This window comes from Ursus americanus, chromosome 19 (assembly GCF_024610735.1).
Source record: "Ursus americanus isolate L20-20 chromosome 19, mUrsAme1.1.p, whole genome shotgun sequence".
Lineage (NCBI taxonomy): Eukaryota > Metazoa > Chordata > Mammalia > Carnivora > Ursidae > Ursus > Ursus americanus.
In genome coordinates this window covers 20,626,646-20,638,765 of record NC_142145.1, presented here as the reverse complement: position 1 = coordinate 20,638,765, position 12,120 = coordinate 20,626,646, and the positions used below count along the sequence as shown (strand labels likewise).

Sequence of the window (12,120 nt, the reverse complement as noted above, 5' to 3'; positions counted from 1 at the left end):
AAATAATGTTCACTTTGGCTATTTATGCTGGTTCCATCCATTTCCTTAGGAGCACAACATTAGATGGTTCTTTCCTAAAAGGCATGGCACAAATTAAATGCAGAGGGAAACAGGCAAGCTTTTTGTTTTGTGGGGAGAAGAAAACACAAAACACAGTTTACCGGCATACTTCCTCACTGGAGAAGTTACGATTGACCACAGAGCTCCCCGTCTCTTGCATGCTTCCAGAATGAAGCTTGGAGAAGAGCCCTGACAGGACCCATGGTGGTGATCCCAGTGCTGAGTGTGCAGCAGGTGCTCCAGCGAGGACGGTGTGCACGACCCCTGTTCCCACAGTCACAGCAGAGACCCGAGGGCTGCGAAGTCAGGCTGACCTTTTTCTCTTCGAACTAGATTTTGTTAGCCTGGAGTTTCAATTTCTTTCTTTCCAGGATGGCTAGCAACTTAAAGTACTTCATTTCTTCTCCCCATTTTCTCTCACTCTCCTTCTGCTTCTTTTCATTCTTTCTCTCTTTTAATTCCTATTTAGAGCTATTTTTAAAGGCTGATTTGGGAAGAATACATGAAAGCATTTTTAGGTTCACATTTGTATTCAAGAAGCAAGAAATTATCAAGCACTTATAAAAGGCCAGGTTTTGTGAGAGTTAATAAAAATAGAAAGATGACAAAGGTGAAGATTCCGCCAGCACGAGAGGGAGTGGAGGGTAATCGCTCATGGCTAGGGTTATAACAGGATAATGTGAGTACCTGGCAAGGTGTGGCGGGTGCTGCGAGCTGCCCATCTCAGGTCTCCTATCCCTTCTACCTGGTGAGTCAAGTCCAAGGGCCAGGTGTGCAGCCCTGGAGAACAAGTCTGCTTGGCTGGCATCTCTTAGCAGCAGCAGATGGACATGTGCCTCAGTTCCAACCAAAGAAATGGGCATGGAAGTCTACCAGGGGTTTCTAGAAAAGCTTTTGTATTTTTGGTAAAAGAAAATAGATGTGGCTAGAGCCCTACATTCCCCTTTCTTACTAAGTTGAGTGAAGGTTTGATGTCTGAAGCAGCAACAGTTTATTTCAACCATGAGGTGAAAATCCAGGTCCCTAAGGATCAAGGGAATTGAGAACCAGAAAACAGCCTGGACCCTTCATGAAAGCAGTGAGCCTGTGAACCAATCATACCACTGCCTACTCCTAAACATTTTCTGAAAATAAACTCATATTTATTTTAAACTATTTGCAAAAAACTATTTCTGACAATTGCATCTTTTAAAAAAACTTCATAGCAAGTCAATGTAGTGGCAAGAAGATCACATGGAGTATGACTATGGTTATTATAGTGGAGATCCGCAAGTTTGTAAGGAGTCCAGTCATTAGGTCTCTTGTCTGCCAGGACAAATCTGAGATTTCTTGGAAAAGAGGAAAGCAAAAGAGTGACATCTTGTTGGGAGAATGGACAGTGTGAATTAAATCTGTAGTCTGAAAGTCTGACCTTAGAGATATTCTCATTGGCTTGAAGACACTGCGTCCATAAGTTCTCTGTTTCAATGGAAATAATTCTGGAAGAGATAAAGCATTTTGCCATAGCTAACATGGGATAGGGAAAATTCTTTGGAATATTCTTGATATGGACTAAAATCTGCCTTTCCTCTCATTATCTGTGTGGCATTGGACATGTCACTGTGCCTCTCTAAGGCTCTGTCTCCTGATCTCAATCAATGAAGAATTGATACTGGCTTTGCAGAGAAGTTGATAAAGCTAAAGATTATACACACAGCGTACTCGGCAAATGAATAGTGTATGTTAGCCACTCCAAACATGCTAGCTGTACGTTATTATTATTATTATTATTATTATTATAGCTTAGCAAGGATCAGTTTATCAGGTTGCTTGCCAAGATGACAGTGAGCACAGAGAAGAGAAAACACCAGACAGGGACATTTAGGTAGGCGAGAACAAAGCACTGAAGGGAGAAACTTTTCTATTTTATCCATACTGTGGATAGAATTTTCCCCTTACTGTTTGTGCAGCAGACAGCTGAAATACAATACCTAGAGAAAGTTGCCCCACGGATGCAATGCCAAAAAGGAATGTTGCCCTGGTAAGTGATGGACATGGAGCTGGGTCTGGTGAGAGCTGCACAGGGATTTCCAAATCAGAAATCAAAGACAACTCTGAGTTTTGGCTTTTCGTGGTTGTTCTGTTTGTTTGTTTTTATTCTGAATGATTTGCTGGATGATAATACCATTCACCCAGAAAGCAAGTGTTGGTACCAGAGCAGGTCTGGGGAAGGAAGGAGCTTCAGCTTAGTGCAAGCGAGGTACTTTGAGGTACCTGCAGAATACTCATGTCAGCACTGGGGTGAATCTGACAACAAGAAGAATAAGAAAGGAAAACGGTTCGATACCAGAACTAAGCTTTTTTCCATTTTAAAGAGCCAAACTGAGAAAAAAAAAAAAGATTAGAGAATAAGCATTAAGAAAAGCAGAAGGGAAATCCGTAGATTTTAGTATTATTAAGAAAGGTAGTTAAGAATTTTAGAGAAAAGGGCACGGTAAAAATAAATACATACTTAATATAGCATGTTTAAAAGACTGCTTTCTTTAGTCATTGCAGTTAGAAGCGAAATAGTCAATATTAAAGTCTCTACAAAGATTTTCATTAACTTAATCATTACACAAACTACATATATTTAAATATATTACATTTTATCCAATTCAATAGCTTATAGTCCAGTTCCACTTAGATGAACAAATATTTGACTCAACATAATATTAGATAAAACCAGTACTTTATGATTTGCACTTGAATTTGTAAAATTACCATAATATTGAAGTGTGTCCCAAAAGTAACAGAATTTATTTTTACAAATACATCATCCAAATAAATATTGCCCTTAATTTCATCACCTAGATAGATCATGCACTTGTGCCTTCATGTCACCCTTACCCGTGACGATTAAATCATTTGCAAAGTATTATTTCGGAAATACGTAGAGTGGAAAGAGCATGAGTTTTAGATTTATATAATTCCTGTTTTTATGTTTTTTTATTATATTATGTTAGTCACCATACAGTACATCCCTGGTTTCTGATGCAAAGTTCGATGATTCATTAGTTGTGTATAACACCCAGTGCACCATGCAATACGTGCCCTCCTTACTACCCATCACCAGTATATAATTCTAAATTTGAAATCTTACATTGCTTTTTGCTATGTGACCTTGAGAATGTTATGAAAGCCTTTGAGTCTCATTATTTTCATCTGAATTATGCAAAACATAATAGTGAGTTGCTGTGAAGATTAAATAAAAGGGTATGAATTAAGTACATAATACAGTGGCTGGAAAATCCTAGAACCTTAGCAAGTTCTTGTCGATACTAGTATTATTAGTCTAGGTGTGTTGGCAACTTCTCATTTCTTTGTAATTGTGTGTTAAAATTGTATGTCAACTCTGCTTCTTGTCATCAGAATAAGAATTTTTAACCCTCCACCTTATTCCATAGATTTGGTTCTGAATGACTTTGAGTGCTCTCTAATACTCAAATCCATTTTCAAATAGGTGAAGAATGAACACAGTGGCTAAACTTTTATGAGTGTTTCAAAGAATATGAAGAAAATTTCAAAAAAGGAGTTCAAAAATATTTTGGGTCCCAACAACACTGTTGCAATAAATATAAAATATCCAAGTGACCTCTTTTAAAAGCTCAAGGTAATTCACATTTGAAATTATATTTTTAAAAAGAGAATAAATCCTATTACCTTATAACCATACCTCAACCTTTACCTTAAGCTTTTAAAAGAAAAGAAAAAAGCTTACCTTGAAAGTTAACTATGTATAATCAATTGAAATATTTGTCCCAAGTATTCCTCAAGCACATGATTTATTTTGTAGGTGCAATTACTACTCATTGTAACATTTTGATGTCAAAGGTGCTAAATGTTTTTAAAAAGGAATGAATATGATGAACCTGTATTATTCTGAACCCATTTTTATGTGAATCTCCATTAAAATATATCAATTAAACACAAATAAAAATTAGGACTACATCTTATACATTATATAACATCTATATATGGGATGGAGAAACTAAGCAATTTATCCATTTAATTTTTTTTATTTTATTTTTTGAGAGTTGGGGTGAAAGAGGAAGAGGAAGAGAAGAGCTTCAAGCAGACTCCCCACTGAGTGAAGCCAGACTTGATCTCAACACCCTGAGATCGTGACCTGAGCTGAAACCAGGAGTCGGATGCTTAACTGACTGAGTCACCCAGGCGCCCTCATTTAATTTCTTTCTATTTTCCAGATAGACAGGTTTTGTAAAGTGTTCCACCTTAGTGCACAAGTGTGATTAAAATGTTTAAATTTCATCAAATTTACAGGCAATTTTTGTATTTGATTTTATTATATGGAGCCAGGTTCAATCAATACCACTTACTGACATAAGTTTTATTTAAATTCCTACACTTCAACCTTTCCTAGAGACTTGATTAACATTTTAATCAAGGTGTTTGGTGTGGATTATATATTTCTCATTTTATTCTAACAAAAACATTGTTAAGTAGGCTTTATGATTGAAGGGTGAGAAACTCAGAGTTTAGAGATGAAGAATTTTGTTCCAAATGACACAAGTTCTGTAAGATAGAGCTGGGAATTAAATTCCAGAGCCTTTCCATATTCAAACAGAAATTTCAACTGTCTGGCCAGAAGGAAAAACAGAAATAAAAATGGTGACAATGATTTTATCTTTTAAAGGCTGCTAATGAATTAGTGCTTCTTGAAATATTCTGAAAATACAGAGCCTGACAGGAGCAAGCCTATCCTTTAATCCTAAACCGACACTGAGCTAGTCACCCAGCCTGGCACAGGGTTTGGGGCAAAGGCTTGGCCAAGTCTCGAACCTGCTTCCTGTCTGGTAGCCATCTGACCTTCAACAGATGACTCCACTTATCTGGGCTCCAGTTTCCTCATCTATAAAATGGGAAAGATACTAATACCTAATAGAATTGTCATGAGGGTTCAGTAAGTATTGGTTAAAATCACTTAGAATACTGTCTGTCACATAATAAATACTATGTAAATACGTATTAATAACGATCATCTGAAAATTTTATGGGAGTACGGTCAACTCAGCCAGAGCCTATTTCATGTACTAAGTTGACAGATTTTGTTTATGCCCCTAGGGAAGATTTATTTTTCAGGATAAATCACTGGAAGGAATGGCCTTTATGTTTTTTCAGAGTAAACATTAATTAGATGATTTACCCACTGATTGTATTTGCTAATTTCCATATTTTTCAAAGTATCTTGCACTCTCATTTTAACCAAAAACAAAGAGGCAATTTAAATGGAGAAATAAAATATATTCAAAACTAAATCTCCTTATTCTAACATCTGCCACCTGAAGTGATTTTTTCATGAGTGAATGTAGCGTATCAGCTCCCATTGAACATCTCGATGGGCTCCAGATCGTGTGCTTTGCGGGGTATGCCACCATGCAAGAGCCAACAAAACATCATACTTCGCTGACTTTTCTTCCCTCAGCCAGAGCTGTATAGGTTTAACAACAACAACAACAAAAGTACCCCATGGTTTTCAAAGAGTCCACCAGAAATTCAAGACAATCAAAAATAATCAGAACAGACCACTCTCTAGAAAATAGGAAAAAGAAAAAAGAAATGGCAAGAAAATGTCAGAAAGATCCTGAAGACTGTCCATGATGTGTCAATTGTCTGATTTTTCCTGATAGATGAATCACGCCCTGTGCCATACGGAGGCCACTAGCCACTTACAGCTGTTCAAATTAATTCAAATTTTAAAAATTTCATCATAGCAGCCGCATATCAAGCGTTCCGTAGCCACGTGTGGCGGGTGGCTACCGTATTGGACAAAGCAGATACAGAACAGCTCTCCCAGACCCTGAGTCACAATCTGCATTTTAACAAAATCCTCCAGGTGAGCTGCAAACTCAAAATTTGAAAAGCACTGCCTAACCTATGACCTGTCTCTGGCTTCACAGTCCTGTGGTACAAACTCTGAACTGATTTGCAGTACAGACAAGTACTGATGATGTCTGAGTCTTATGAGAAAGGCATATTCAATTACTTTTAATTACCTGTTCTAATAGTAGGAAAAACACACCACCTTGGATTTCTAGAAACTATTTTATTTTGTTTCCTACAAATTAATTAGGTTTTCTTCCTTTTTTTTCTTTATTTTTTTTTTTTGTTCCCTCCTCCACAGCCAATTTTCATAAGGACTAGTGAGAAAGTACCCAGAATCTCTAAATTTGGAGTCTTTGTTCTCATTTTACTGTTGATTCTTCTGATATTCTGCTGCATGTTATTTATAAGAAAAGATATAGAGTAACTAAAAAATAAGGCTCCCATCAAAATGCATGTAAATATAGTAAGCAAGTGAGAAAGGCCGGAGCCTGGAAAGTGCTGATTCTACTAGTAACATAGACATTGTGTATTTAAGGACATTGCCAAGGTTTCTCCTCAAGACATTTTCAGATCCAATTCTTCATGTCATTCTATGAAAACTGAGAGGGCAGAACTGGTGAGATCCTTCAACGAAATGACAAGAACTAATGCCATTTTGAAAACAGAAATGGCTTCAACAATGGGAATCTATGGGACTCAGTGTTCTCACAAACACCGTCTCACGCGGCTGTGAATGCCTCCATGAGCCATGCGTCCCTGAAGACAGCGACCGTATCTTCCATTTCTGTATGTCAAATGCCTATACTAGTGTTTGACACAGAGTAGACGTTCAATAAATATTTGTTAGATTAAATTCATGGAATTCTTCTCAGGTGAGGGATGGGAAAGAGAAAAGGACTTTCTATTCTATCCTGCCTGTCTACCTGAGACAAACATATCAAATCTAATAGAACATTTGATTATGTTCAAGTATCTCATTTTATTTCATTTTTTAAAGATGTATTTATTTATTTGAGAGAGAGAGCAAGAGTGAGCATGAGTTGGGGAAAGGGTAGAGGGAGAGAATCACAAGCAGACCCCCACGCTGAGCACAGAGCCCGAGATGCAGGGCTCCATCTCACAATCCGTGAGATCATGACCTGACACGAGATCACAAGTCAGATGCTTAACTGACTGAGGCACGCAGGCGCCCTTCAGGTATCTCATTAAGAAAAAAAAAAAAAATGTTACCTAGAATAAAAATTTTAAACTACCCTACTTCAGAAAAAGAAGTAAAAATAGAATTATCTGCATAAAACCTACATCAAATTAATGTAGCTTTTTCCACCACTTATATTCATGAAATAAATTGCTGAATAATTTTGTTAATTTTTCTTCTGTCAAATATATAAAGCTCACAGAAAGATTGTGTCTCTTTGCTGTGGTTTCTTCTTTTCTCGACTAATGAAACACAAAGCTTCAAAAATATTTGAGGTAATTTTTTTCAAATTCACGTTTCTATCTCTGTTATCATACTTCTTTTTCTGAGTAGCAAAAATATTAAGGAATTCATTATTAGTAAAAGCAATGTTCAGATGTTTTGGCAGGAGAAAGGAGCCTTCTGATACAAATTTGACTTTTACTATTTCTAATATTTGTTGAGTTGTTCGACAAGTAATAACGTGTGGGCATCAGCAGTAATTCAATTCATACTGGATGGAAAATATGCCCAGAGTGCTGGGCATGCAGAAATGCTAAGCGTAAGGCCAGATGTCAGCATCAAGACAGGATCTTGATGAATCATCATTGATTGTCCTGCTATTGATGTTTTCTCTTGATGTACATGGTGATTTCTCTCCATCACTTCCCTCCCTGACCTTGGACCATGCGCAATGGCTCTCATTCAGTTTCCTCATCTGAAAGGGGCTGGATGATAAAAGGGACAAGGAAATGATGTAAAAAGATGATAACCACCCCCAGATGGGGGGAAAGTGAACTAAGCCCGTGTCCTCAGAGCACTCCATAAATGCAAACTTTGTTTACTTCTCAGATTCTAGACAGATATCCTGTCACCAGGCTCTCATCCTACCTTCATATTCTTCTTGAAAATACAACTTGAAAGCGAAGCACAAATGGAAGTCTTTCTAAAAAGAGCAACAATGAGCATTAATAGAATCAACTCTCAGTTCTCTTAAAGCAGATTATCCTTGGCAAATCTTGCCAGCGAAAACAATATTCCACTTCACTGCTTATTTTGTTAACAGCTCACATCTATTTATTCTTAACTTGGCGTGTAGCTTGCATTCAACCTCTAAAGTCATTTAGAAATGTGAAATTCATAGACTTTTGTGGATGGAAGGGCCTTTAAAAATCATCTAGGCCTATCATCAATCTGAATGACTCCTAGAAGCTTAAAACAATCCCAGTGATGTGGAATTCACTACTCCCTGAGGCAACCTATTCTATCTTTGGACCAAATCTATGGTCTAGGACGAAGGAAAATGATAGTTGTGTTTAAGCTACATTTTCATGCCAGTCTGATTCACAAACTCTCCTTTCCTAGCCTAGAGTGGGTTGCAGGAAGGAGTTGAGAGCATTTAAGGAACGAAATACGTGGTTTCCTATTCAGATTATCTTGACAAAGAGAGACCCAAACCTTCCAACAATCACAGAATATATAAAATGTTCACCATATCATAAACAACCATATATCAATAGTAATGGAACTTCTTTTCCAAAACCAATTAACAGATTATTATAGACTCTGCCTGTGATCAGCCATATTGTATCTTATACCGCCACTTTTTACAGGCCTTAAGATACCACCTCCAAGATGAAGCATGAACACGTAGCAAGAAATTAATTATCTCTTTCCTCCCTGGTCCCTATTGGTTACCTCCAGTTGCTAATACACACACAAGCTCTTATTCCATCTTTATCCCCCTAAAACTGCAATGCTAAAACTTCTTTCCATTCTTTTTCATCCTTAATTCTCCAGACTGTTTTACTCTTGCTATCTCTACTTCATTGCCACGCTTTCACTCTAACTCACTGCCACCTAACTTTTATCCTCACTACTGTACTAACACTACTCTTCAAATCACCCACCAATTCCTAAATGGCAAATCCAAAGAACATTTTTAAGATCCAAACCTTAAGAGAGCTCAGAAATACACCTAATCCTGCTGACTGCTATCTTTGTCTTGAACCCCATCCCTTTGTGCCTGTTCTGTCCACCCGCAACTTTTCATTTTGTTCTGCCTCTCCATTAAGTGTTGGTACTTTCCAAGGAGCCGCCTTTGGCAATTTTCTCTTTTGCCTCCTGTGTTCTCCCTGAGAAATTCCATCTATTTTGAGATTTCACTAATTGCTTACATACCTCTAGCCCTGACGTGCTCCATAAGCTTCAGGCTCATTCGCCCCCACGAAAGGAATGAAATATGAGATGTTATCCAAAGGATAAGTAATAATTAGTAAAGAGAGGTGGCTGGAAGGATATCCGGGGAAGAAGAAAACTGCAAGAAGATAGAAAAGCCTATTTTAAAAACTGGAGGCAGAAAAAAAAAGTGATATATCCAAAGAATTAAGTGAAGATCACCCTCACGAAGGCATAGATAGAGAAAGGGTAGATTTGAGAAATCAGGTGATGGTACAGAAGAGCTGGGTCACATGAGGCTTTGTAATCCATGTGAGAGTTTGGAACTTTATTTTAAAGGTAATAGAAAATAGAGGCAATCCAAGGCATTATATGACCATATTTGCATTTTTTAGAAAAATCTCCATAGTAACAGAGGGATTAGATCAAGGGACCAAGGGAGGAGCGTGGAGCATTTTGGGGGGTATTTAGAAGCCTGTTCAAAAGTGCTGAGGAGGTCAGGCTAAGAGAGTGTGGTAGTGGGGAAAGAGAGCAAAAGTGGATGGACTTGGATCTTATTTACTAAGTAAAATGGCTGACTTCATTGCTGATTGAATTTGCAAGAGAAAGGAGTCAAGAAGCCTCCCCAGAATTCTCAGGCTATGTTGATGGAAGCTGGCCCCTTCCACCGACAGGGCATGCCAGAAGGAGAGGAAGTTTGGGGCCAAAAAAGTGAGTTCACTTTTCAACATATACATCAAACTATCTTTTGGACATCCTCATCTGGTTATCCCCTTGGCACCTCAGAATAAATAAGTCTAAACTGCACAGGAGAGTGTGGGAGGAAGATTCATTGAAAGAGAAAGGAAGTCCGAGGTGCTGGGACTAGAGGGCGGTGAAGTACAGACTGGACAAGCTGTTGTCCTCACGTCCCTCTCAAAAACCACGGTCACCCTCTAGTTCTGTCCTTTCGTTTTTGACATTTCCTCAATTTCCCATTAGTCTCTTTCTAAGAATACAGCCTTTACGTTGCCTCATGAGGAGACCGCGTTCAGGAAGAGGTGGCTCTTCGTAAAGAATCATTTTGACACATTACTCCCCTGCCCCCAGATCTTCCCTAGTCCCACCACTGTCTGCCAAATGATATCCAGATCCCTTCGGCCTTTGGTGTTCCGTCTTCCTGTTCACTTTTCCAGGTTCACGTGGCCAGATTCCCTACGCAAACACCTTATGAGGCCATAACAGCTTGCAGATCCACCCAAAAAGTTTTGAGGCTTTCCTACTTCTGTGCTTAGAACATGTGACATTCCATTTGATCCTCCTGCAATGCCTCGTCACGCTCTAGCTGTCCTTCAAGTGCAGTTCACGTGCGCATGTCTATCCACGAAGCCTTCCTAAATTGCTCCCATCAGAAGTGATGGCCCTCACGCAGTGTTCTCACACACACTGTGGAAGTTGTTCAGGCTTGAGCCAGCATACAGATAGACAATGGCAAGGGGGAACATTAGATCAAGCAACTAATTATTTCTTAGTATTTGACTTATTTCAAGCAATGCCTTATGATGATTTTGAACAGTCCTGTGCTCCGGGAGGGCAACAAAAGTTGGTAAATAATCTCACTCCCTTCTGTTGTGGCCACTTATAGCAAAAGACCCCCTGCCTTAGCATATTCCAAAGATAAGTCCAATATCCATTCTTTTTCAGTAACCCCAATGAGCCCCAGCTCCACACGTCCTCACAACTCTACTTGCCTTGATAAAACTCTGGGTTTTCTCACTCTTCTTTGAGTCATTTCTCACTAACGAATGTTCTCCCTATTTTAATAGCCTAAATAAAATAATCTCATTATTTGTCCTGTGCATTTTGTCTTTCACACTGGTTTGTTTCGAGGGATTGAATATACAAAAGGACAATGATTAGACTCTACATAAAAAGAGACCTCTGACCCACAACCTGCAGCAACCTGCCCCAGGAACCAAGCCATTATCTGCAATAACAAGCCCAAGGAAGCCAGCCTGCTCTAAGGCAGACTTGTAAGAAGTCAGACTGTTACTGCTAGCAACCATTCCGGAAGCCAAACAAAATTCCCTGTGGCAACCAGCTCCAAATGGCTGGCGCTTGATCAACAGCTTTCTTGTCAGTTTCCTGTCCGTGCTTCCAGTTTAGGGCCAACAACAGAAACCCAAACATGCATCCCTAACTAATCCCACAGGATGCCCTGCCTCTAGGTGGCCCACCTTCCTTGTGTCCACAGCCTCCAATCAGAACATACTTGAAGCTTTTCCTTTTTCCACTATAGAGCTTTCCTGCTCCCCTCCTGCCTTTGAGTCTCTGCCAAAAGGCAAGTGACTGTGGCTGACTCTCTCTGAATAAATAGCCTTTGCTTGTTCTCACTTGGTTTAGTTTTCATTTGTTTTCATAGCTTGACAGAATTATACCAGTAAATTTCTAAATCTCTTTGCATGAATAATAATGTCACAAACATGAGTGATACCAAAATGATTTCACTACAACCTTCCATAAACGGTCAAGCATGTGTTCCTGCTCTTTTGCATATATGTTTTTCAAGTACCTTTATTTTAATGCACTGCCCTTAAGGATATAAAATGAGCGGATTAATAAATATGACGGGTAGCTAATTTCTTGGATTCTCTTTTTTCAAATATTTACTGCCATATAATTTTTCATTCTCTTTTTTAAAAAATTGTTGTTTTAATCCCAGTTGGTTAACATAGAGTGTTATATTAGTTGCAGGCATACAATATAGTGATTCCACACTTCCATACATCACCCAGTGCTCATCAGCGCAGTGCGCTCCTTGATCCCCCATCACCTATTTCTCCCATCCCCCACCCACCTCC

General features: G+C 38.7%; 1 long non-coding RNA gene across 1 annotated transcript in view; it reads right to left on the bottom strand.

Annotated features, from left to right (window-relative positions):
• The window catches only part of LOC123787404 (uncharacterized), a 51,941-nt gene extending 39,869 nt beyond the window's left edge, over window positions 1-12,072 (bottom strand). Inside the window, exon 1 of the long non-coding RNA XR_015727627.1 lies at window positions 162-12,072. This is a non-coding gene — a long non-coding RNA (uncharacterized LOC123787404). The remainder of the gene's footprint in view (window positions 1-161) is intronic.
• Window positions 12,073-12,120: the final 48 nt, after the last annotated feature.